Source organism: Mchenga conophoros, linkage group LG3 (genome assembly GCF_057382185.1).
Source record: "Mchenga conophoros isolate Kocher_MC1m ecotype Shallow Benthic linkage group LG3, M_conophoros_male_GT1.1, whole genome shotgun sequence".
Lineage (NCBI taxonomy): Eukaryota > Metazoa > Chordata > Actinopteri > Cichliformes > Cichlidae > Mchenga > Mchenga conophoros.
In genome coordinates, this window is record NC_140528.1 from 2,904,191 (window position 1) to 2,929,905 (window position 25,715).

Genomic DNA, 25,715 nt, shown 5'->3' on the forward strand with positions numbered 1-25,715 from the left:
CTCACTGAACTCTGTGACACAGTGAAGATTACAGAGTTTAACTTCACCCTTTAAGACTGACCACAGAACCAAGTCCGCCAGAGCTTTTGTTATATTTTTACATGCTGTGGAGCCATTTGTGGGAGCATTTCAAGTTGCTATACATCAATACAGCTGTTATAGCCCTAATTTTAATAATATGTATGCATTAAGTCCATAGTAACTACATAAACTGCAAAAACAACCTCTGCTCATCCATCTCTGTGTGTATCAGGATACATTTGGTTCATAATACACAGAAAAATCAGAGTTATTACCTGTAATAAATGTGAAAGATTCCTGCAGTGATAACCAGGCAGGACTGAAACACATCCAAGCTGTCACCACGGTAACAGCACCGCCCATCCACAGGTGAGGGGAGGAGCAAAAAGAGGGACTTTGACCATTTTATACTAAAAACACTCAACTAATGTTTCTAATATGAAACAAATAAGCCCACATTAATGTGAGCGTTTATTAAATAATAATAATGATGATTTCCTCCTGATCTCATTTCCACAGCAGAGAAAACTGTGGTGTATATTGAGGTGGAGGGTGTGGTCTGTGGCTCAGGTGTAGAGTGAGGGTGGGGTGCACCACAGCAGCATGCTGGGACTGCTGAGGGTGGAGGAGGGAGTGATGATGACATCAGAGCTGCAGCACAGAGACCAGTGAACACACAGTCTGTTCATCTTTGCATAGATACAATATACAGCACAATATTGAATGACAGACACGCTGTGGGAGCTTCCACAGATACACTGACGTCAGCATCCAGAGTCCTCCTGCTGCTCCCCCCTCAGAGCCCCGTGATCAGCACCAACACATTCAGTTAGATGACAGAGTCCAGCTGCAGCTAGAATCAGCTCCCCTCTGTGAACAACAGCACAGCGTCAGTGTTTCACACTCAGTGAAAGGAGGAAACAGCAGAAGAACACCATGTGTGCTACGTTTCCCAGGACACACTACAAACTGCACAAATACAGAGCAGCACGTGGAAGGACCTGCAGCTGCATTTACAGAGCTGCAGACAGCGTGATGTCCTGTATGGACAGGTGGAAGGAACCAAGTCCTCAGCTGGAACACTCGTGTTTGTCCACAGACAGGAAACACAGCAGGAAACTTCCTGACAGAAGTGCAGCTCATGGATAACACACTTCCTGTCAGTCAGAATGAGGCTGCAGCCAAACACAGAAAGGTGTTTTTGTCCAGATGAGCCCAGAGAAGAAACACGAGTGTTCACAGACATCAGAAGCTCAGAGAGGTGAAACATGAGGTTGGAGTCCTCGTCAGCATCCAGAAGAGCTGCTGTGAAACCCTGAGTACTCATGACAGACTCTGATGGCACAAACACATCATGATTCAAACAGAAAGACAAACATGGAGCTCCTGATCCTCCTGCATGAGAACAAGCTGACATGAGCGCTGTGTCTGAGAGTGTCTCCCTGTCACAGTGACAATAACACAGCTGCTGCTCACAGTCATTAAACTGACCTGAGGTCAGCTGTGCTCCTTACATATGAACCATGTGACCTCACATCAGTGCTGTGGATGACTGTAGTCATAGAAGAGTAGAGCTGTAGCAGGTGGTGTGAGGAGGAGGTGGTGTATTCTAGTTAACGCAGTACTGAAACACTCCAGCAGAGGGCGCTGTTAAGTCCTTATTGTAACACAGTTACTGTGTGCAGTTAGACTTCATACATAATCTGCACTTATTTCCATCAGACATGCTGTCAGTAAATGATTGGTTTCTATTGATTCTACTTCCTGTTGACTCGTTTGATGACAGTGAAACAATCACAGCTGATTGTGTGATGATGTAAACTGTCACTGTTACATTCAGTGTGTGTGACATAATGTTAGTGCAGGCTGATAACAGCCTGGTTCTGTTAGAAACACATGAACGTGTCCATAGATCAGTGTGTGTTTAACATGAGAGCTTCAGCCCTGCTGATGTGTTAAATAAAGACATGCAGGAAAACTGATGAGACTCTGAAATAACTCTTTATATTTATAATGTAACTCTGCATCAAAAGAACAACAAAGGATCCCAGACAGGTTTCTGTGAACAAAGACCATTCTGATGTTTCTGTGTTTCTAACACTTTGACATTATTAGTAAACAGACTGCAGTGAGCAGCATTTATAAAGAGCTTCTATATAAAGATATGACAGCTGTTTGACAAGTTTATCACTCTGTGTTTGGACCTGATCAGTCCAGCTGTTTACTTGAAACATGTTCATTTACCTGTTCTGTTATATTCATGTTCTTGTCTCTGTTGAAAACACATTTTAATGTCCCTCAGATTTTTCTCCCAGATGAATAAATATAAAAATGACACAAACTGACTGCAGCTACTTTTTGTCCTTTCTGTCAAAAACCTTCATGTGACTCATGAGAGACACGTTTCAGCTGTTTGTGACAGATCAGAGGCCAACAAGTCATTTATAACACTTTCCATCATTGTTTAAAGTTCTCAGTGTTTCTGTGTTGCTGCGTATAGGATCTCCCAGCATCATCACTGTGCTGTCCAATCATTGTGTGCGAGGTTACCCTTATAGTGCGATGTGTGTTTGCACAAAGAGAAGCATGTGTGTCAAATATAAATAAGCACAGAACAGAAACAGCTGCTCGTTTCTTCTGTTTAGAGTCAAGTTAGTGTTTTGTGTCTTTGTTTGAGGCCTGATGTCGAGCAGAGGTGTGTGTAACTGCACTGCTCTGTTATATGTGTGAAGTGTGTGCTTCTCTTCAGCATCATCTTTGTCACTGCTGATTCCTTTGTGTCATCATGTGTTGAGAAGAGAGAACAGTTATAACGGAGGAGCAAAAGGAAGCCCTGAAATCTGCATCAACAAGGAAGTGTTGGCTCACCAGTGATCCCAGCAGAGCCACTGGTTTGGCTCCAGTTGTTCTAGATTCAATGATGTTGTTGCTACAGATACATGTCAGCATCTTTATTGAATTTAATATGAAGCAGAAATGGTGTCATTAGGAGAAGAAGAGGAGAACAAGTCCGGCGAGGAGGCAGCAGCTCTTAAAGATGAAACAGCAGCTCAGCCCTGAGCTCAGAGAGCTGCACATGAAAAAGCTCCTCAAGCAGATCCTGTCAGAGGTTTGTCATCAACAGGAGGAACTGTTCACATCATAGGATGAAGATGCTGTCAGCTGGATGAAGAAGGTTATTTAATGCAAACGTTCACACTGAAGTCAAATTGTTGTCGTGTTGAACAGATTCATGTACTGATCGTCTCCAGAATGTTAGAAGAGCTTCAATGAATCATTAGAAACAACTTACAGCTGCACAGCTGTGTCAAACACATCTGTGTGTCATTGTGGGATTGTTGTGTTTCTACATGTGACACACGTCTAAAACATGCACACAATCTGAACACAAACAGGGACTCGTGTGTTCCCACAGCCAGATGCTGAGAGCCATTTCCTTGTAGTCCTGTGTCTACATACATGAACCATTAGATGTTATTGGAATGATTGTCAGCTCTGATAGTTTCATGTGTGTTTAGCTGGACGCTGTTTGATCCTCGACATGTTTAAAGGTGTCCAGTCCTGAGACACTGGGGCTGGAAACAGCTGTGATGTCATTGGACTGTCACACAGACAGAAGTGCATGAAGTGAGCAGCCGAGGAGCCGCTGATGTTTTGGATTCAACAGCATTTGAAAGGTCGACACAGACACATTTGCACACAGAAAGCTGAATCTGTCATATGCCACAGTGAACTCACTGTTCAGTGTTTTTCAGGAAGCTTCTTAACTGCCTCTGCTGCCAAACAAGCAGCTGATGTCCTTGAGAAGAAGCTGAAGAAGTCTTCAACAACAAATACAGGAAGTGGACTTTCAAATACTAGATTCACTTTAGACTCACAGAGAAATGACTCAACCAGCTGTGTTTGACTATATGAAAGGTCAGTGTGTGTCTGCACACAGACTGTTGTGTTGGACTGTTATTCAGTTGTCTGCTGAATGTTTTCAAATGTCTGCATCTCAGCTGTGATGAGGCTGGGGGTCATGGGAGGCCACCGTAGCAGCCTCTTCAACATCATGACATCATCATAAATGCTGCTGGACTGTCTGATGGGCTGACGGTGAAAAAGCCGTCGGGAAGGAAACAGAAGACGTTTCAGAGGCTGCAGCAGATTTCTTTGATTCGGGGCCTTTTTCAGCTTTATTGGACAGAGCAGTGAAGATAAGTGACAGCAAAGCAGAGAGAAAGGGGGCGTGGCCCGGGTCAAAGCCAGGCCAGCTGCTCTCCACCTCGTGGTCACCTGCTCATCCTAGTGAGCTCCACCAGCAGCCCTTTCACACACTTTACACTGTCAAACACTGTGTGTGGACCTCAGCTAACAACAGGCTACATTTAAGTCTGGACTACATGCTTTTATATTGTTTTTATTCCATCAGCAGCTCAACATCATGAGCAGCTTTGACATAAAGACATCAAACTCAAGCTGACTTTAAACTACTTTTAATACAGGGGCTCAAAAACAACAACATCTTTATTATATATCAGGACACAAAGTCATTTCATCTCAAAGGGAAACAGCTTTATTTGGAATAACCAGCACTATCAACTGGTTTGGGATCTCCACCAGTTTCATGTCTTTGCAGCTTCTCCAACAAAGTTCCTGTAAAATCAGCATGTTTGTCTTTATTGGTTTGATAGTGATTGATTATTCAGTCCCAATCTGCTGTCATCTAAAGAACAAAATGATGTTTCTATGAGTCACAAAGCTCCAGATGTTGTCGGCTTCACAAAGAAAACAAAGAACTTAAACACAAAGTGTTTGGAGCCAAAATGTTCCCAAGCTGCTCTTTTTGAAATGGCAGAGGTACAGTGGTGTCTAACAGCACACTGTGGAAGGCAAACATGTTATTGTTGGATGAAACTTCATGAATCCTTTGTAGATTTGAGCTGTTGGAGCCTTTCTTTTCTCTTCAGGTGTACAGATGCTGAGGAGGCAGGTGAAGCAGGTGGAGCTGTTGTGATGCTGGCAGAGGGTGTGTCTTAGTAACTCTGTGAGGCAGAACTGGATCCAACATTGTGGATGTGTTGATGTTGGAGCCATTAAGAGTCTCTGGCCACACTGTAGGATTTCCCTTTGATCCACTGTGGGGGCATTTTGGAGTCTGTCAGTGAAACTCTTCATGTTTGTGTTTGACTCCAGTTTATAGAAACAGAGAAATGTGTCATGCTTTTGTTCGGCCTCCACAAATACACACATTTGTTCATTGGTTGGACTTTTTGGAAGGAGACACATTGAAAACCATGTTAATAAGATCTTGTTGTTTCCTGTGGATCCGACACAGAGAGTGGACTTCAGACAGAAAGCGTGGAAGAGATTTTAGAGGCCGTGTGTGGCAACAGGAAGTTTCTGTGTGTTTGCTGATCTTACATGTGGAAAACAACACGTGATGTTTGTGAAGTTCTACAATGATCATTGTTCTCACAGCATTTTGAGTGGGAACAGTTCAAACTGGGAGTAGTGGGAGTTATTTACTGATTGAAACAAGCTGAATGTTTCTGTGACGATGAAGATCAGCAGCTCAGCTGATCAATGAACTGACATCTATCAGTCGTTTCATGAGATGAAGTCATCAGCAGACATTTGTTCTGACTGTGTGATGAATGTCAGAAGGTCAGGGCTCTGCTTTAGTCACTGCTTGATGATCATTGGCTCATTGTTGAATCCAGGGGCCCAGTCTGACCTCTGACCTTTGCTGCAGGTCTTCTGTGTTATCTCCACTTTCATGTCTGATCTTCTGCTGTATCGTCCAAAATAAACATCTGGATCATTTCCAACACTTCAGCAGATCTTTAGTTTGGGCAGTGCAGCACAGAATAACACATATTGTACTATACTGCCCACTTCCTGATCTTATTGGATCTGTGTGTGAGGTTGGTGAAGGAAACACATGTTTACTGAGTGAGTCGCTGCCATTAGGAACTAGTTTTTATATCACAGCCTGGAAATCACACAGGACCATTTCTGCAAGTGAAAAGTCGTCATTGGAGGAAAATGATTGTGTAGTTTGTGCGACTGAAGAATTGTCCCAACTACATGTGCTGCTGACCCTTGACCTTTCCTTTAGGTGCACAGAGGAGTCTGTGGGAACATCCAGAACTGAGGCATCTTGTGTACAAACGTGTTCAGACCAGATGTCAAATGATGTCAGATGTCATCCGTGAGTGGATGCAACTGTGGATCGTTCCAATAAAATGAGGCAGTTTTGTAAGTACAAGCCCACTACAACCCATCATCAACATTTTAAATTACATTATACATCTTCACTGATATAAAGCACCACTATTTTAACCTGATTCACTTTTTCCACCCTAACAGTTCATTCCTCAAATCAAACAAGATATTTGACCCTAAAAAAATGCATCAACAAATAATTTTGTAATAAAATATTTATTCTTCAACTTTTACAAGTGAAATCAAACAAGTGTGTTTAAGAGTGAAACCAGAGTGGAAGCTGCTCATATAGAGTCCAACCCAGGCTAAAGTAAGCTGAGTAGAGCAGCACCATCAAAGTGTCGGCTCTCTGGACACGGTGCAAGATCGCCATCTGCAGGACAAAACTAGTTTTTCTCGCCCTCCTCGTCAACATCAAGATGATGTCATCGTACAGCAACTGATTCCCTGTCCGTCTGGAACAAAGCATTTACATTAAAAAAGACATTTACAGAAAATACAAACACCAACAACACATCTCATCATCACATGATATTTTATTATTTATTATATTATATATTTTTATTGTACCATCAACATCAACAAATACCAGCATATTTTCTTTGAGATTGAGTAGAGTGGACCTTTCCCTTGGTTCACTTCCTGCTCGCAGCATCAGCTGACCTCTGACTTCCTGGTTAAGGTCTCTCAGCGTTGACTGGAATATCAAATCGGACTCACACCATGTTCTTGTAATGTGGTCATGTCTGTCAGCTGTTTGAAGAGCATCTCTGGCCTAAACACAATAGGAAGAACAACAACACGGCAAAAAACAACAACACATTTCCATATTAGATGAAGGGCACCGTAACTGGAAATGGTAACATTCATCTGATGCTGCTTTGGATTTATCTTCTGTTTTAGATCAACTTTGATCACTTCGAGCCATCTTAAGTCCGTTTGTTCTAACTTCTCACTAACATCTCGTATGATTTCAGATCCCTGCTGTTCCTCACCTGCCCTGTAGGTTTGTGCTTTGACCTCCAGAGGGCGACAAATCAGCACAGACAGAGAGCTCCATTCAAACTTTGCTGCCATCAGGAATAATTCTTCAAATATAATCATCAGTGTTTGAGCAGTTATGATATCAGGGACAATCTAGACATGTGTGACAATACTGAACATGTCACATGACACACCTCAAACATCATGTGATCCACTCTCAGTCTGCACTTTCATTCATGACTTCAACAGGTTGAAATGAGCTTTGAAGAAACATTCAGTGAAATAAATCTTTCATGGATTCATGTGAGCAGCAGATGAACTTTACAAAGAATCAGTGGATTTATCTTCTGTTTTAGATCAACTTTGATCACTTCGAGCCATCTTAAGTCCGTTTGTTCTTCTCACTCACTAACGTCTCGTATGATTTCAGATCCCTGCTGTTCCCCAGCTGCCCTGTAGGTGGCCTCAGTGTGTCTCACACCATTTACAGATGATTACAGGTCGTTTACAGTTCAAACAGGTCCAACATAAGAAATATGCAGAAAATATCCTGCTATAACAGTTTGGGTCAAAGTGCAGATGTTCCAGATGTTCTGAGTCTGTCTGTGTTTCATGTTAACATGTAGATGTTGGACCAAAGTGAAGCTTTTTGATGTGACAGCAGGAATGTGAAGTGTAACTCTGAGCTGTAGGAAATGAAACTAAACGCACTTTTTCTCCTTTATTTATAGGAAAGTGTAGGAGAGCAACAGATGAACAAGCGTTACTGTAACAGGAAACATCAGAGGACCTTTATGTTCATCATCATCACTGTTTCCTTGTTCTGTCACAAACACACAAAACTTCCTGCTCTCTCTCTGATGGATCTGATTGGCTGTTTCATTCACAGGAGGTCAGGGCGTCACACAAACAGCTTTAACTGCACAACGACACACTTTAAATCATCTGCAGACAAACCTGTGTGTTTGATTTATGAAGAAATAATAAAGACGTGTGTACAGCTGTCCATGAAGCAGCTTCTCACACAAACTCTGACACTTCAGCCACTTTAATTCCTGCAAAGCTGCGTAATAAAGAGCTGTGACTGCTATGAGCTGCTGATGATGACTGCATGAAGCTCTCAGCTGAAGCTTCTTTCATTTATTTTAATGTTAATGTCGCCTTTTTAAGTCTGTGTGAGGATTTTAATGACACACATTAAAGGAGCTTCTTTGATTAGAACCAAATTCATGTTGATTTTCAGCCTGAAATGATAAAAACTTTAATAATTCTGTTTATAATCATCAACCTGGAGACTAATGAAAAGTATAATAGTGAAAGAAAGCCTTTATTATTTGAGTAATGCCTGAATCTGCTCAGAGACAACACAGAGGTGTTGATGACAGTTTGACATTAACTGAATTAAAAACAAAGTGCTCTTATTGTGAAAATCTGCCTCCTACTTCTTTAAATCGTTTTTATGTATTTTTTAACGTCACAGTGAAACATTGAGGCATTAATCTGACACAGTTTGATCAGCAGCTGTGTTTTCACTGACGTTTCACTTTGATTTGTTCAGACTGAGCAGAGAGGATCGGTTCTCTGTGTGCGCACTGCTGAGAAACACAAGCTCATTTCTGCTGTTTCATGAAAAGTGTTATGGAGGAACAAGAAGTTCAGCCTCTAAACTCTCAGCGTGAGGACTGAGTGAAGAGTTTCAGAGCAGAGAGTTTTGGCTCACAGCTTTTAGCGTCTACACAAAGAGACGATTACGCACTTGATCTGAGAACATCTCCACCTCCTACAAACAAACTCTCCTACGAGCAGCTGTCACAACCACAACAGGCAGAAGACTGGATTTCTTCAGGTCAGATTTCATGCAGTTTGCATAAATTGTGTGTCACAGACTTTGTAGTTCACATTTGTGTGACTCGTTTAAATCTTCTCCTCCTGAAAGTGAAACTCTTACAAACACATCAGGCCACAACCTGCTGCAGGTTAATGATTGATCTGAAGGCAGCTGACCTTTGAGCAGGAACTTGTGAGTCTTTTATTGTGTTTAGCACTGCCAAGTGCTGGCCTCTGCTTCCACCATCACATTTACACTGGTAGGTTCAGCACTGCTGCCTGCTTCAGACTGAATCCAGCAGCACAAAGACACAAGTTAATAAAATCAGCATCTATTCCTTTATCACTGCTTTGTTACAGAGGAGAACAACGCTCCAGTAACGCGTAATCCGATTACTTTTTTCAAGTAACGAGTAAAGTAAGGGATTACTATTGCAAAAACGGTAATTAGATTACCGTTACTTTCCCGTAGGAACGCTGCGTTACTGCGTTACTAAAACCGTGATTTTTTTGCGAGAATGTCTCACGACAGTGACGTAAGCGAGGGCGCCGTTAGTGACAACAGCTGTGTGCAGATCAACAATGGATCACATATCGAGTGCAGAGAGAGTATGAGCGTGCAGCGTTTAAAGCGTGGAAGTACTGACCTTACTTTGAGTTTGATTCCATAAAAAGTGACAAAAACATTAGTGTCCGCTGTGCGTGGGAAGAAAACTTCTTTTTACAGCGAAAAAACCCCTAAACTTCCAACAAGCACCGAGTAGCTACGACGTAATGGGAAACTCACAGAGAAACTCGCGGATTCTTCCACTGACCGCGGCACACCTGCACCAGGGTAAACCTCCGCCTACCCCACTCCTGCTTTACAGGTGAAAATAGAGCAACAGGACCGCTGAGTCTTTGACTTTATTTATTTTCTGCTGTGTTTTACTTGCATCTATTTGAAAGACTGAGTGTAAACACAAAAAATATTTTATTTTATGAGCTGGAATGTGCAGAAAATAGGTTTAAATGTTAAACTAATTTCTTCCAGTCAGAGAATGTTGCATATAATTTAATTTTTGCTTGATGCATAAAGTTAAAAGATTAAATCTAATAAAACAAGTTTTAAAAAGAGACTTTTCCATTTGATTACATTTTGTATGATGGATTATGCAGAAAAAGTAGAATTGGGCTGAAAGATCTATCGCTTTATCACCTACTCAGGTTGGAAATCGTGTTTTTAAAAAGTAACTAAGTAATTAATTACTTTTGAAAATAAGTAATCAGTAAAGTAACAGGATTACTTTTTTTGGGAAGTAATTAGTTACTGATTACTGTTTTCAAGTAACTTGCCCAACACTGGACAGAGTGTTGGCTTCATCACCGACACACGTCACCACATCAGGAAACAGCTGGTTCAGTGAGTATTTAAGGTTCACTGCAGACAAACTGGAGAAAAACGAATCACATGAAACATTTGTTACTGGTTTCTGACCTCGTCGTAGAGACTCACATACCTGTGTTCTGCTATCAGTGTGATCACATGTGCTGGTACAGTTTGCCAGGTTGACCCATGTAACCTCCACTATCCTGTAGACGTGGAATATGTTTCACATATGGATCGCTTCATTACTCGACTATGACTGTGTGCTTCACAGGTGCTTACTGAAGTGCTGCTTTACACAAAACCAGACAGTAAAAATAAGAACTGCAGGTCCAGACCACAGGTTTATGTGTTGATAATGATGATGTGCAGTCACTCATTGTCACAGGATACTTCCTGCAATGATGCTACAGGTCACGCAGTTCTGCAGAAGTGGAGGAAACAGATGCTTTTCCTAACAGAGACACTTTAACGACTTAAAGAATCTAACTGACACACAAACCTCAGTTTGTCTGACATTCATGAGAGTAAACTGCTCCTGAATGTTCTGTTAGTTCACTGGATGATTGCTCCTGTTTACCTGACTTCAAATGTAAAGATCCCTGAGACAAACTCTCAGTTTCAGGCCACACGAGTTCAGCGGCGACACGATCGCACAACCAGCCGCGACATTAAAGGCCGACGCGCTCACTACCTTTGGTTGCAGCGCTCCACTCTCAGCTCACACGACATACACAAAAATAATGACGCTGGATGCTTCTGTGTCCTCAGAAACACCAGATCGCTGTTCACGAGAAAAGGATGGAAACGGAGTGAGACATCGCTCCCGGCGGACACACAAACACTGTGCTAAGGTTTGTTTCAAAACTGAGCTCCTGGGTTGTGTAGCTGCTGAGCGAGCAGGTGGCACACAAAGACGTGCTGTCAGGAATCATTACATCGAGACTGACAGGACGTCACTGGTACATAAACACTGATCTGTGGTTTACTGACAATGTTCTCAACAACAGACGCACAATCCTGGTTTAGTCTGATTATTTGTGTTGTACGGTTTCGTTAGTCTGACGTGATATTAAGACGAGCTTTTAGGGACGTCAACAAAAGGATTTCACGTGCTGAGGTCATATTTATGAATCAATCTGAACAGCAAACAGCAAATAGTTTACCTCTTTATTTTATAATACATATGAACACATGTGTATGGCGTATTTCACATCTTTATGGGCGTATAGATCTGTAAACAGGCTGATGGGTGTGTGTCTGTTTATTGTAGCGGTGCAGAAATGTTAAAAATGATGATAATAACAACACTTCTCACATCAGGCTACAACACAAACCTCCTGATAGCTGCAAACACCAAAACCCCCAACGACAGGCACACAAAGAGCGAGCAGGGACCCACCCTGACAGCATGTGAGCCTCCTACTACGACTCACTGTGGAGCAACACAACACCAGGAGACGGAGGATATGAGAGAGGATACAACTGCTGTGGGGGAGCAGCCACACACTCCACAGGAGACGACGGGGTGAGAGATGGTTCGGTGCTCCTAACATCATGTGGACGCTCGTCTGCACATAAACAAACCTCACCTAACCCCACCTCCTTTCTCTTTTTGCAGGGTGGGGTGCTCCATCCTTACACACTTTGCACCACGTGGCTCTCCATCTATTCGTTTACCTTCTTGGGTCTCTTCCTCCTCTGTCCCAGCCCGTTGAGGCAATCGCTGGGGTCCAGCCTGTAGTGGGAGTGGCTGTCCTCGCTCATCCTGTCCCCGTCCACTCCGGGTTATTCCTTTCTTCTTTCTGTCCTCTGAATCGAGCTGACCTCTCTCCTCTCTGGTCCTCGCTCTCTGAGCCGGCGGAGCATGAGAGAGAGGAGTGGTTGGGGAGAGGGAGGGGAGACGAGGGAGGGAGGGAGGGAGCACAATGGTGTTGCCATGGCAGCAGCTGCCACCAGTGTTTATCTGGAAACGTCGCTGGCAAACCAGAATAGTTGCCACACGTTGCCACACTCGCACACTCGGCAGCCACACGTTTGTGTGCGTCCTGCCCGTGGCTTCCTCGTTACAGACACACCGAGAGGAAACGCTCAGACACAAAGGCCGAACATGAACGAACACTCGTGTGTGGGAGGAACAGGGCACAAACTCCACGCCGTCGTTAAAGATGGCGTGTGTGCTAAACGGAGCTGTGCGCTGATCGATCAGTCAAGTGAAAAAAACAAAGGAAGCTGTCTGGATGGAGTTTGCTGCTCCCACTAATCAAAGAGATGCATCACAGCTGGAGCTGATTGATGCACGAGCGACCGTTTGCACAATCCCACCTACTCCACGCTTGTGTTTCCTTTCTGCACCATGTTGTTAACACTGACCCCACACGGTGTTCATGAGCTAAAGAAATCAGGATGATTTCACGGACCCACACAGACCCACACAGACCCACACAGACACACACAGATTAAACATTAATGTTCCCAACACAGATTTACATGAGAATGACAGGACATCATAGCCCCCCCTGCCCCCCCTGATATTACATCACTTCAATCCCAAACAGAAGGAAAGGAAAGATCAAATCTGTCTTGAACCTCTGCTTCAAAGTTACAGGAACACTGGAGTCACTCTCACTGTCAGAGACCTCAGTGTGTTGGAAGCTGCTAGAAGAAGCAGATGGGGGAGAGGAAGAGGAGGGCCACGGTGCTGATCTGAGGAAGTCTTCTGATCAAACCACAGCAGACCAACAAGCCCGACGTCGTTCTGATCCAACATGAAGGCTTCCATCTGTCTATTCTGTCACATCGCACACGTCTCAAGTCATCCTGTTCAACCCATCACAACATAATAGTAACAATAAAACAAAGGCAGTGGAGCGTTCACCACGAGCTTCTACAAAAGTGCACGTTCATTTTAATAAAACTGTTTTTACAGCAGTGTGCGAACATTAATATGTTGTAACCAAACGTTTGTTACACCAGCTGCACTGAACCTGTGGAGACTGGAAGTTATTTGCTGCTGGTTTGTTCAGACCTGTTACTGCACACCTTGCATAGTTTGCATAGTTTCCTTCACTGCATGCAAAGAGACGAGGCGGGTGGAAACCTGCGACCCTGATCACATCACCAGTCCATCACAGTCAAACACTCACGGCTGTAATCTATTTCAAATCAAAGTGTTTGCACGGTGAGAAGAAGCTGGCGTCGCTGGGGGAGCGTGCGCCCGGCTGCACTTAAACACAATCTTCATTGGTGCTGTGAAACATCCACGTCTCACTTCATCTGCAAAGAAACCTGATGCATCGCTTTGGAAATATTTGAAATCCCTCATTTGTCACTATGCACGACGAGTCGACCGGCTGACCAACCTCAGGTTATGCAGCGAGTGCTGAGAAGCAGCTAAATGGCTGCAGTGACTTTATTCCCTGAGTGGGTGTGTGTGCATGAAAGCCAAAGGGGGGCTGTGTAAGAAACAAGGGGAGTCTCTGTTGTGCTCACAAAGAGGAAACCAAGATCTGGATTTTATGGCCGAAAGAAGAAAACATCTTTTCAAAGTTTCCCAGGCCCACTGTGGAGACGCCCACAGCTCCCAGTGACACTGACCCACACTGACACCACCTCCATTCCTCACTGTGATAGGCCGGGAGGAGAAGATCCACACACACGGGGTCAGCTTCCAGCAGGGGCCACGATTATGCACAGAAGGAAGACGGGACACGGCCGGTCCTTCAACCATCGTATGGATGTAAGAGCCTAACACAGGTAACACAGGTCACAGCAGCAGAGCTGGTAGCAGCTTTGTGCGCTTGTAGAAAACTCAGCGGTACTGCAGAGGTTGTGTACTTTACCAGGGAAACGTATGTATTTTGTGTGTGGTTGAAGATTTCCAGGTTGTGTGTTCTCCTGTTTTATTCAGTTTATCAGAAGTCAGCAACTAAAATGTAAAAGCAGCTAAAAAGAAAAGACAATGATAGCATTGTGTGCACAGTGTGTTACAGAGCTGTTGGTGGCAGTCCAATCCAATCCAATCTTATTTATAAAGCACTTTAAAATAGCCAGCACAGGAACAAAGTGCTGCACGGAAAATAAGTTAAAACAATAGAACAACAGAAAACAGCAAAATAAATAAATAAAACACATAAAACATCAAATGAAAACAAAACAAGATAAAACAGCATCGAATCACCTAAAAACAACTGAAATAAAAACCAACATCTCACGTGGTGTCAAAGCTCAGGGTAAAGAGGCGGGTTTTCAAGACTTAAAACCAGGTAAAGAAGAGGCCTGTCTGATCTCCAAAGGAAGCTCGCTCCACAGTTTGCAGCTGCTACAGCAAAAGCAGGATCTCCTCTAAGTTTACGCCCAGTCCTGGGTACATGCAGGAGCAGCTGATCAGCTGGCCTGTATGAGGCTGTCGCAGCTCAGAGAGATGAGATGGGGCGAGGCCATGGAGAGCTTTAAAAGTAAATGAAAGAATTTTAAAATGAATCCTAAAAGAAATGGGCAGCCAGTGACGTGAAGCTAAAACAGGGGAAATGTGCTCAAACTTTCGAGTGCCAGTTAAAAGACGAGCTGCAGCATTTTGACTAATATATGATGCGCTGACCCCAACATGAAGGTCATCACAGTAATGCAGCCGAGTGCTGACAAAGGCCTGTCTCAAAGTGCTGCCGTGAAAGAATTGGCTTTGTTTTTGCAGCTGCCTGAGCTGAAAGAAGCTAGATTTGACCACTGCCTTGATTTGACCACTGCAGGTAGAATGAAATGCCAGCATGTTGTTCACACTTCTTACCCGAGCTGTTCTCCAGCGCATCCGTGAGTGTGGCTGTGAACAGAGGAAGCACTCGAGCAGAAAGTGCTCGTGTGAATGAGTTCAGAGTAGAGCAGCTCGATGTGGGAACAACTCGTGGCGTTCATTTAGAGAACGAATATGTTCATGGTTACTGTATCTCCTCAGCCGAGCCGCCCTTCGTGCCCCTCCCACAGCCACATGCTCCGTCAGTCTGCCTGGCAGAGAGGGAGGGGGGCGTCTGGCCTAGTGCCAGGCTCTCTCAATATTTTATGAGAGGGAGGGGAGGGAGGAGGTGCAGCGGGTTGGTTGGGGGTTAAGAGACTAGCTACACTGAACTACGACGGGGAAACAATTATCCTCCCTGCTGAATTTATAAGTTTGCTCACTTACAGAGAAATGAACAGTCTCTGATTTTTACCTGAGTTTAGAAACATCGAACAAAAAACATATCAGTTATGAACAGATCTGCATGTCCCTGAATGAAGTGTGTGATCCTCTACAACCCTGGATCCCACAGACTGGCTGTGGGACTCTCAGCATATAGATGCAAAGAGCGTCAGCATGAAGCTCGGTGACTGTGGGTGCAGCAGTTCTGACCATGATGTGATCAGTCAGCCTCATGGGCGGAGGATGATCATAGGAAAGGAAACTCACACAGGAGGAGCTGGTTAATGGTGAGAAGGCAGGTGGATGACAGTCACCACATACTGGTAACACTGGTAGAGGATTGAACTACTGCAGCACCCACGCGGTTTAGCATGTACAAGCCCGTCTGAGGTTTGACCGTCTGGATGATTGGCTGAAGGCTGAGAAATGCTGAGTGTGACACACCAACATCCCCACAGTCAAACACACAGTGGTGGCCGTGGATGGGTGCAAACAAAGCAGTGGCTGAAGAAGAAGTGGGCTAGCCAGCCTCCAGAGCCTCCTTTACTAAATCTGTGGAAGCAGCTGTAAAGAGGAGTGGGCCAAAATCCCTCCGGACATGTCGGCACTTTTTGATCAGTTCAGATTCTGGGAGATCGCTCTGATATAAAACATGTATAGACCAGAAACGAACAGAAACATCCGTTATTGTCCTGATTGGGGAAATCCCGGTGCTCCAGCAGCAGAGTGACGGGCAGGAGCAAAGCCTCACACAAATAAGAACTACGAGACTTACAGTAACAATAAGAGCTGAACAACATGGAACAGCAGCAGAGTGACGGGCAGGAGCAAAGTCTCACACAAATAAGAACTACGAGACTTACAGTAACAATAAGAGCTGTACAACATGTAACAGCAGCAGAGTGACGGGCAGGAGCAAAGCCTCACACAAATAAGAACTACGAGACTTACAGTAACAATAAGAGCTGAACAACATGTAACAGCAGCAGAGTGACGGGCAGGAGCAAAGCCTCACACAAATAAGAACTACGAGACTTACAGTAACAATAAGAGCTGTACAACATGGAACAGCAGCAGCGATGGAAACAACCTCGTGTTTGTTGGAGCAGGGATGGTTAGAAAGAGACGACGCTGCTTTGTGCACGGACCATATTTATGAGTACGAGTAGTGATTTTAATGATATTTCAATTATATTATATTATTATATTATATTATTATATTGACTCTGTTCTGCTCCTTTGACAATAAGTTCTGTTGGAGCAGCCTTTCAACGCCTCTCTGTCTCTGCTAGCAAAGTCGACCCAGACAACAAAGTAAAGCTCGTTTTCAGCTACGAGCCCAACACAAACCCGACGTGTTAGCCAGAGGTCCCTTTACTACGGTTCGGAGCCGCGGACCTTCAGTAACAGTAATAAATCACAGCAACAGTACATTCATGTAGTTGTAAACAGCATGATAATATATTAAGTAATCCAAAGTATTCAGAATACATTACTCTCATTGAGTAACGTTACAGAATACATTTTGGGGCATGTAATCTGTAGTCTGTAGTGGAATACATTTGAAAACACTGCAAATATCCAGCACACTGACAGCTGTGACCTTACACACATGCCCAGTGAAAGGTTGATTGAACACTGTACATCGTATATAGCTGATCTGGGGTCAGATTCTGCCAACCAGGCAGCGCTGCCTCATGACACGGGGCTGGATCAGCCATCTATTGATCCATCCCAGAGAAGATGAAGGACACGTGATGATGACACCACTGTGCAGTTCACATTGGAGGGCTTTATCCCATCCACTGAGTCATCAGAGCTGTGGGCCTTCTGTGAGCTCTGCAGTGTGGCTGACAAAGCTGACATTAAGTGTCCAACTTTCAGGATTTTTGCTAAGCTGTCACTCACTGTAGCTATCATCTCACACACTTGGCTACTTTTCTCTGTAAAGGTGTTTGATGACAGAGTCTTAACCCCTGAATATGAAGATAATGTGTTTGATATATCTGTTAATACCTGACACGACTTCTTTCCTTTCAAGTCTGTTTCACATCCAATTGTAGAGACAAGTGTGTCAGAGGATCGTGTGGAAGGATGTTCTGTCTTTCTTCAACATACATATCTGTGTCACGTATTTACACAAAGAGGAAATCGTATCGATGGCGAGGCTGGCGAGGAGGGCCCGCCCTCACCGATCCACCGTTTATATGCAGCCTGTGTCTTTCATGTGTCTCCACCTGGATCCCTGCTGAGCCACTTCCTCCCCAGCCCTCAGAAACACTGTTGCTATAGTAATTGTATCTAAGTGAATAACCATAGCAACCACAGAGATGTTTTGGATGGCACAATGGTAGCTGCTGGTTTTAAGTGCTGGAGATCAAAGGGGCCTAACGTTGTTAGGGAAGAGGAGGGGGGTTAATCAGTGTCGGGGAAAACGGAGACCAGCGGGGTCGGCAGGAGCAAGCAGGAGGCAAAGGGAGGAGCGAGGAGAACGACGGTTTTCCCTCATGGCACCAACACCCGTCCCATTTCCCTGCGGTCCAATAATTAGCTGTTTGGGGTATACTGCGACAGGAAGACGGCTCCTGCTGTCGAGCTTGCAGTGATGGTTAGTAGCTGTTCCACCCATGCTGTGTGAAACTTAATACACGGCCTCATTAAAGATGAGCCTTTGGCTATAATCTGGCATGTTTACATTCATGTAATTTTTCTTTTTACATTTATGTTCATTAACATGCACGGTCCTAAATAAATAAATAAAATAAAATCGCTTCCTAAGGAGATTTGGTTTCAAGGTCAAATTTATTTCTATAGCACATTTCAAACAGCCGATGCTGCACAAAGTGCTTAACAATATAAAAATGGTATTAAAAGCAACAATGTAACACAATAATAACAGTAAAAACAATAATAGGACAGTAAAAGAGTTAAAACAATAACTAAACTAATTCAAATAAGACCAGAATGCTTGGGTCATAGTGTGTTAAAAGCCAGGGCATAGAAATGTGTCTTTAGTAAAGATTTAAATTGCTCAAGTGTTTGTGCGGATCTAATATTTAAGGGGAGACTATTCCAGAGTCTGGGACCTGCCACAGAGACGGATCTATCACCACGGGATGTGAGGTTAGTCCGTGGGATGGACAGCATTAGTTTTGGGCTGGACCTCGTGGTTTGTCCTGAGCATAGGCAGAGAGGGGCTCAGACAGGTAAGGAGGGGCTCGGGCATTAATGACTTAAAAACAAAAAGTAGAAGTTTAAATTGGATCCTGTAGGAGACAGGAAGCCAGTGTAGAGAAGCTAAAACTGGGGTTATATGCTCTCTCCGTTTGGTACCAGTTAGCAGGCGAGCAGCAGCATTTTGAACCATCTGAAGACGATGGATGGAGGCCTGATCTAGACCATAACACAATGAATTGCAGTAGTCTCATCTGCAAGTAAGGGAAAGGTGAATAAGACGCTCAAAGACGTTAGGAGGTCTGGCTTTACCTTGGCCAGCTGTCTTAACTGAAAGAAGCAGGACTGAACACTGCACTCACCTGCTTCTTCACTTTAAAAGAACCATCAATGTAGACACCGAGCTTTTTACACGTGTTTCAAGTAGCGGTGCTTTATCAGGCCAGTACAGGTCAGCCTAATCACTGGTTTCAAACTCCCAGTAATGAAACTGGGGAACACTGGTTGTGCTCAACCTACAAAATATTTCACGTTCCTGCGATATGTGCTGAGCACGCACGACAGACATGAAGCAGACAGGATCACAGCTGATCTTCTCTCGCTCACGAGTGAGCTAGTTAATGTTGGGAGTCACAGAGGGAGCGCTACGATCAACCTTTAAATCAAAACGGTTCACCTCCGACACAAGGCGTCCAGTCGACGCAGAACCCAACGCAAGGCATCGTCTGAGGGTTCTTCCATCCATCACTGAAACAATTCTGTGTAGGTGCAGAGACACCCCAAGAATCCAGGTGAAAATATTATGTGGCAGGTTCGTGCACAAATGTTATTAATAAGTAGCTGTTATTAGAGCGACTCAAAGGGTGCTGAGTGGTTGGGATGTCCCCCAGACCATCACTGAAACACCAGAGCAGCCGTGCTGACGAGGTTCCAGCAGCACGATGCTCTGCAGCCTCTTCCACATGTGCTCAGCATGCAGCGGCTCTCATCTGTGAAAAGCACAGTTCTGGTCTTTGGTGGGAAATGTTAATCAGACTGCATGATGTCAGTTCACCCTGCATCCACAACAAAGAAGAAGAAGCCGTATGTAAACATAACATACAAACTGACCGAGGACAAGAGGGAACAGTGCTGCTGTCAGTCCAACGTGTCCACGTCCTCTGGACTAAGAAGGGGAGAAACCGTCCAACTGTCATAATCACAGCCACACACCTGCATCAGTGATGGTCTGCATGACTTATATGTAAACTTTAAACTTCAATAAGGATGCCAGCAAAAGCAGCTTCTTTCCACTGCTGGAAAACTGCAGTGTTTGATGTGAAACAGCAGTAATCACATCAGCGATGGCTTCACGGGGACACTGACAGACGATTTCTGTCCCTGCTCCTCTAACCTGTAGCTCCTTAAATCCAAACCCAGACAAAGCTCGACGTGTCCTGTGAGGTTGGACCGCTCACATCCCCAGGTTTGGCTTTTAAATCACATCGTACACTCTGTGCTACAGTCACAGCGTAGGGAGGCAGGAAACTGCCCCGTCGCCAAGGAAACCTAGGTGTCTGTCTGTTGTCAGGGCAACAGGGCAGAGGGGATGGGGAGCAAAAACACGGATAACGACAGGAAGGCTGGGCAGAGACAACAAAGGCAGGCGGGGCCGTCAGCTGACATCTTTGGATAGCAGGAAACTGTGAAGCATAAACAGATCTGATGCTCACGATCTGTTTACATGTTTTTCTCGTCACGTGGAGTAAAAATGGCGTCATTCACGAGACCTGGTTGTTCCAAATATGTCAGATTCATGTGCTTATCCATCGTATTCCTACTGATTCTCCACACAGACAGTCAGCCTGTCGTCAGCTACTTTTCAGTGGCTTGTATGCAACGCTTGGGAACATGCTGGGGAGGGTTACCCATCACCTGTCAGCATTTCAATCAGAGAACTTCCTGAGTCTTAGTTTATGACAGCTGGAGCCATTTACATATCTAACACTGCTGTATTAGTCCTATTATATAAAAGGAGGAGCAAACAGTGATGTATTCTGCTTCCTGCTCATTTCTTTTCTTCTTGTCTCAAACTGGCTGCAAACAAACACGAGTCACTGAGAAACATCCGTGTTTCCTCCTTTACTATGAAGATGAATTACATTTAATAATCTGACATTGTGCTTTTCTTGCTCATGAGTCACAAAATCAAAGGTAAGTTGTTGAAGGGCGCCCCCTTGTGACGGCTTGCCAACAACACATACACTACACGCCACGATCGCTCACACAGGCCACGCCTTTTAGGAAAGAGCCCCATTAAACGCTGTTCTTCTGCTCAGTGAACTAGCAGTAAATCAGGAATCCCAGGCTGCTGCGAGGCGGCAGCGGCGTGTGCACTAACAGGCAGCAGCTCACATGACCGGCTAATGTGTCCAAGTTTTCTATGAGCGACACTCACAGAGAGAAGAGGGGAGCCTGTGCCTATCAGAAATAGCACGGCTGACTCGTAAAAGCTGCAGTGAAATCAGATATTGGAGGGGGAGGGGCTACTTCAGGCTTCACCTTTGAAGACAGTGACCTTGCAGGTGACGTATGGTGAAGGTGGAGACTGTGAGGGGGTACTAGCAGAAGAAAACGCTCAAAAACACAATAATAAGGTGAGCAGGTTAGTGTGTAACTTCAAACCTCTGCAACATGGTTTGAAGTATGAGGGAAAGAGTCATGGTGGTGTTCAGTGCATCCTCTGAACAGAAGAAAAGACAAGGAGGACGTTCAGGATAATATTCGACAGCAGAGATGAGTCTGGAAAATGAAAGTAGACGGGAGCACCGGGAGGCCAGTGGCTGCAGGTTTACAGCGACCTGTGTGAGAGAGCGGATGCTGAGCAAGCAGAAAAAGACTTGGCTGAGGCTGGAAGGATGTGCAGCACGTCAGAGTAAGGAGGACATGAGGGCAGACATGAAGGAGATGAAGAATGATGGTCCTGATAAACATCTGGAGGTATGAAGGGGACTTTTTAACACAGTGTTGGATGATGAGGAATGGAGGAAGAGCGTCCTGGTACTGAAGAATCAGGGTGCAGAGCTGCAGCAGCCACAGGGGGAGCGAGCTGATGAGCCACACCGTGAGAAAGAGCTACTGAAGTGAGGTTCTACATGTAGATGAGGAAGTGCAGAGAAGGTTAGAAGGAGTTGTATCATATCTGTGTGGATGTGGAAAAAGCACACGACGGGACACCAAGAGACGTACTGTGGTACTGCACATACTGAGCACATACTGGGGCTGTGCAGGAGACAGCAAGGCACAGGTGAGCTGAGCTGTAGGAGGGACAGATGGATTTAAAGCGGGGGCGCGATGACATCAGGACTCGACTCTGAGGCCCTTCATGTGTGCGATGGTGCAGACAACACTGGGAACTATAGTGAGAACAGGGGGTGGAGAGGTGGAGCCAGTAAGACTGAATACATGTGTGTGAAGGAGAAAGGTGCCTGAGTGAAGCTGGTCCAGAACAACACAGTGCAGAGGGCAGGTGCAGAGGAGGTGGGGTGGGTGGAGGTGAGGGTCAGGGGGGTTTGTGAAAGAAGAAACACAAAAACCTGACAGGGAAAATTTAGGAGACGGTAGCTCGTGATGGCAGTCGGGCGAGCTGTTGTGTGTCGGAGACGGTGGCACTGACAAACCCAGGAGGCGGAGCTGGAACGGTTAAAGATGGTCGACTCTTCATTGGGAATGACCAGAATGGAAACGTTTAGGTAGAACACAGGGGCGAGGCTGGACACGTGCAGACGACTGATCGTGGATACACAGGGTGTCGAACAGTAACTAACACAGAAATACTGCTGTAAAGGTCCCAGTTAGACATGCTGAAGCACAGGTCAACAAACAATCTCAGCTTCCCTGTGTGATTTCACTTCATGGCTAAATCATCGTTTCAGGTTTCTTTGGGTATTTGTGGGTTTGAAGTTTTCACCCTAATTCATAAAAAGCCAATAAACAATCAGGAGAGAGGAGTTCGTCTTTCTAATTACAACTAATACGATTAAAAGACTTATTTATAAACTCCGTTAGCGTCACAGTACAAAGTTAAACAGAGAATCAGGAATCCTCTCTTAATATAAGTGATCACATAGATCTGTCAGCAGCAATTTGTCACGTAAAAACAGCACATCAAAAGGACTCTGCAGTCACAGCGCCCCCTGCTGTTATCACACTAGAAAGGTATTTATTATTATATTAATTATGCAGCATGCAAACATATATAATGTCTCTCTGAGGGCATCTTCCTGAAATATTAATGCATGTGCTAAACAGCTGTACTCAAAGGAAGCAGACTCACACACACACACACACACACACACACACACACACACACACACACACACACACACACACACACACACACACACACACACACACACACACTATGTTAAGCATGTGTGCATGTTGGCTGTTCATGATTTATTTATGGATTGGCTTTCTCATTGCGCACAGAGAGCCAGAGGTTCTACTGAACTCTGGGTTGTTACCAGTTCATTACCAGTCATGTACCAGTAGCCCAGCTCAGCATAAACCCAGACAGTACTGACATACTGGTCTGGACAGATTACTGACCAGCTTGGAGTGATCTCGCTTCACTCACATTCAGCAGAAGCTTTGTGGAGATGAAATCAGTGTAACACCTCCTCAGGTCAGAGACCACAGACGGTAACAAATGAATCACTTTGTAAGGAAAGCCAGCTGGACTGTCTGAGCTGTCATTGATCAGTTATTAGTTGTTTCCTGGCAGCTTTCTCCGAACAATCACATCAAAAAGCCACCAAACCGAACATGATGTGATTAATCTGCTGCACACAGGACGCTGCTGAACACCTAAACCAGGCCCTTAGAGGACCTCTGCCCTCTGTTATAATAACCACACATCTACTACTGACAAATGGCTAATTATTGATCATTTATTTATAATTATTTATTCATGAAATCACAAAACAACGAAGCTAAGATGCTCAGTAAAGACAGCGCTGGCCTTTCTATCACTGTCCACTGTCACAGCAGGACGTCCAATAACCAGAGTGGCTGCTGCTTCTGCCTCGTGTCTCCACACAGAAAGGTCAACAACTATTTGAGGCATATTTACCTCTCTGTCACCAGCCCCACAGCAAACACATACAGAACGACCGTCAGCAGGAGTCAGGCTTTGGACAGCTCCATGTCAACTTACCTGCAAGAGAAAAGACAAATTAAGTAGTTACCTTAAAAAAACAAAAGGAATTATTTCTTAGTATCTGGTGAACTAAGTACCTGCTGCCATCACAGATCATCAGAAACAGTTCCAGATGCACAGACAGTGGCTGCAATGTACATTTTTAAATTGTTTTTAACACTTGGATCCACTTTAGTTCTGTTTATGTTACGACAAAAACCAATCCCAGCACAGGCAGCAGCGCCCACAGGCGTGTTGTTTGTGTCACTGGCAGCTATAAATAACAGCAACATGTGAATGAAGTCCGCCGAGCTATTCTTAGGCTCCGCACAAAAGGAAAAGCCATAAGCTTTCTAACTCCAGTGTTCTTCATATGTCCCCCACACATACAAAAAATCTAATTTAAAAAAAATGATAGAATAAAAAGAAGATATACAAACATCAAATGCCATAAAACGCTCTGAACAGACGAGCTTCCAAGGCAGAGTAATCACTCAAGGACATGGGATCCCCTGGCCCCCTTCATAAAGGCCCCTGGCCTCAGACTATTCTGTGAGTAGGGGACTGCACCGAGATACCAAACCAGCTTATGAGACATGACAGTGTGCTGGTGACTGGGATATAATCCCTGGATACAAATCTTGTGAATACTCATAACCAGTTTCAATGGAGAACACTGACATAAAACTCCCTGTCTGAATTACTTCTATGATTTATCGTGCAGTTTAGTGCAACTACAAGATAGAACCGATTAGTAGTAAGAGCTCAGTAAACCTTATGCTTTATAAGTGTTTGCAGTGCTATGAGATGTAAAACAATAAACCGAAATACACTTAAATACAAGTACTGTATTAACTATTATGTAAAATAAACTACAGAGTGCACTCTGCAAAGTGTGCTTGCAGGCAAGAGATGCAAGAATGCATGACAGAGCAATAGAATAGAATAGAATAGAATAGCTTTTATTGTCACTGTTACAAGAACAATGAAAGGCTGTTTGACATTTCTCCATGTGTGTGAAGTATTTACACAATCACAGACAAATTTACATTTACACAAGAACGATAAGTTATACATGCACCTGCAAACATACGGATACACCCATACAAACATACACGCACATGCATACATGTATGTATAAATACATGCATGCGAACATACAGACACATGTCTCCACATACACATACATACATGCCATGGCTCGCTGACTGGGAGTGCCGACCTGAGCTCCACAGGAATGAATCCAAAAATGTTACATTTGAATGTTTCAGATCATCAACAAAATGTTAATATTAGACAAAGACAACACAAGTAAACACAACATGCAGGTTGTAAATGTAGCTATTTATTCTTATTAGAGTTATAATTCAGCCCATCGGAGGGTTTTCAAGTCTGAACCGCCTTTTTAAGCCACAGCATCTCAGCCAGTTTGAATAGACCAAAGTCCCTCAGAGGTGAACTGGCTGATCATTGAACACATGTTGATGACATTGATGGTCAGGGATGCAGAGCAGAGGCAAAGCCACAGCAAACCACAAAGAGAAGCCCAACAAAGAACCTGGTGTCTGTATTTTTAGATTTTAAGGTTTTTTGATGAAGACAAAAACAAGGACAGCTTCCTCCAGGGAGAAGCTAGAAGCTGCCTCCTGCAGCTATAAATAGCAAGGCTTCAGGAAATCTCACTCTATATCAGGAGTATGGAAACTGATGGGATGGCGTGCACCCTGCTTAATATTTTGGAGGACTAATTGCAGCATCTCAGTCATCAATGAGGAAGTAAA

The 25,715-nt window shown here is 44.3% G+C and overlaps 1 protein-coding gene and 1 pseudogene across 3 annotated transcripts in view; one reads left to right on the plus strand and one right to left on the minus strand.

Annotated features, from left to right (window-relative positions):
* LOC146576990 (protein NLRC3-like) overlaps positions 1-25,715 on the plus strand; it is a 460,027-nt gene that overhangs the window by 215,699 nt on the left and 218,613 nt on the right. The window contains exon 10 of one of the 3 annotated variants that reach the window (XM_085268123.1): positions 1-316. This exon is cut by the window's left edge and continues 1,464 nt beyond it. The exons of the other annotated variants lie outside the window; for them this stretch is intronic. The gene's annotated coding sequence lies outside the window, so the exon portion shown is untranslated. Of the gene's footprint in view, positions 317-25,715 lie in introns of those variants that run through there. 3 annotated transcript variants of the gene reach the window in all.
* LOC146576995 (uncharacterized) overlaps positions 1-25,715 on the minus strand; it is a 259,842-nt pseudogene that overhangs the window by 34,181 nt on the left and 199,946 nt on the right.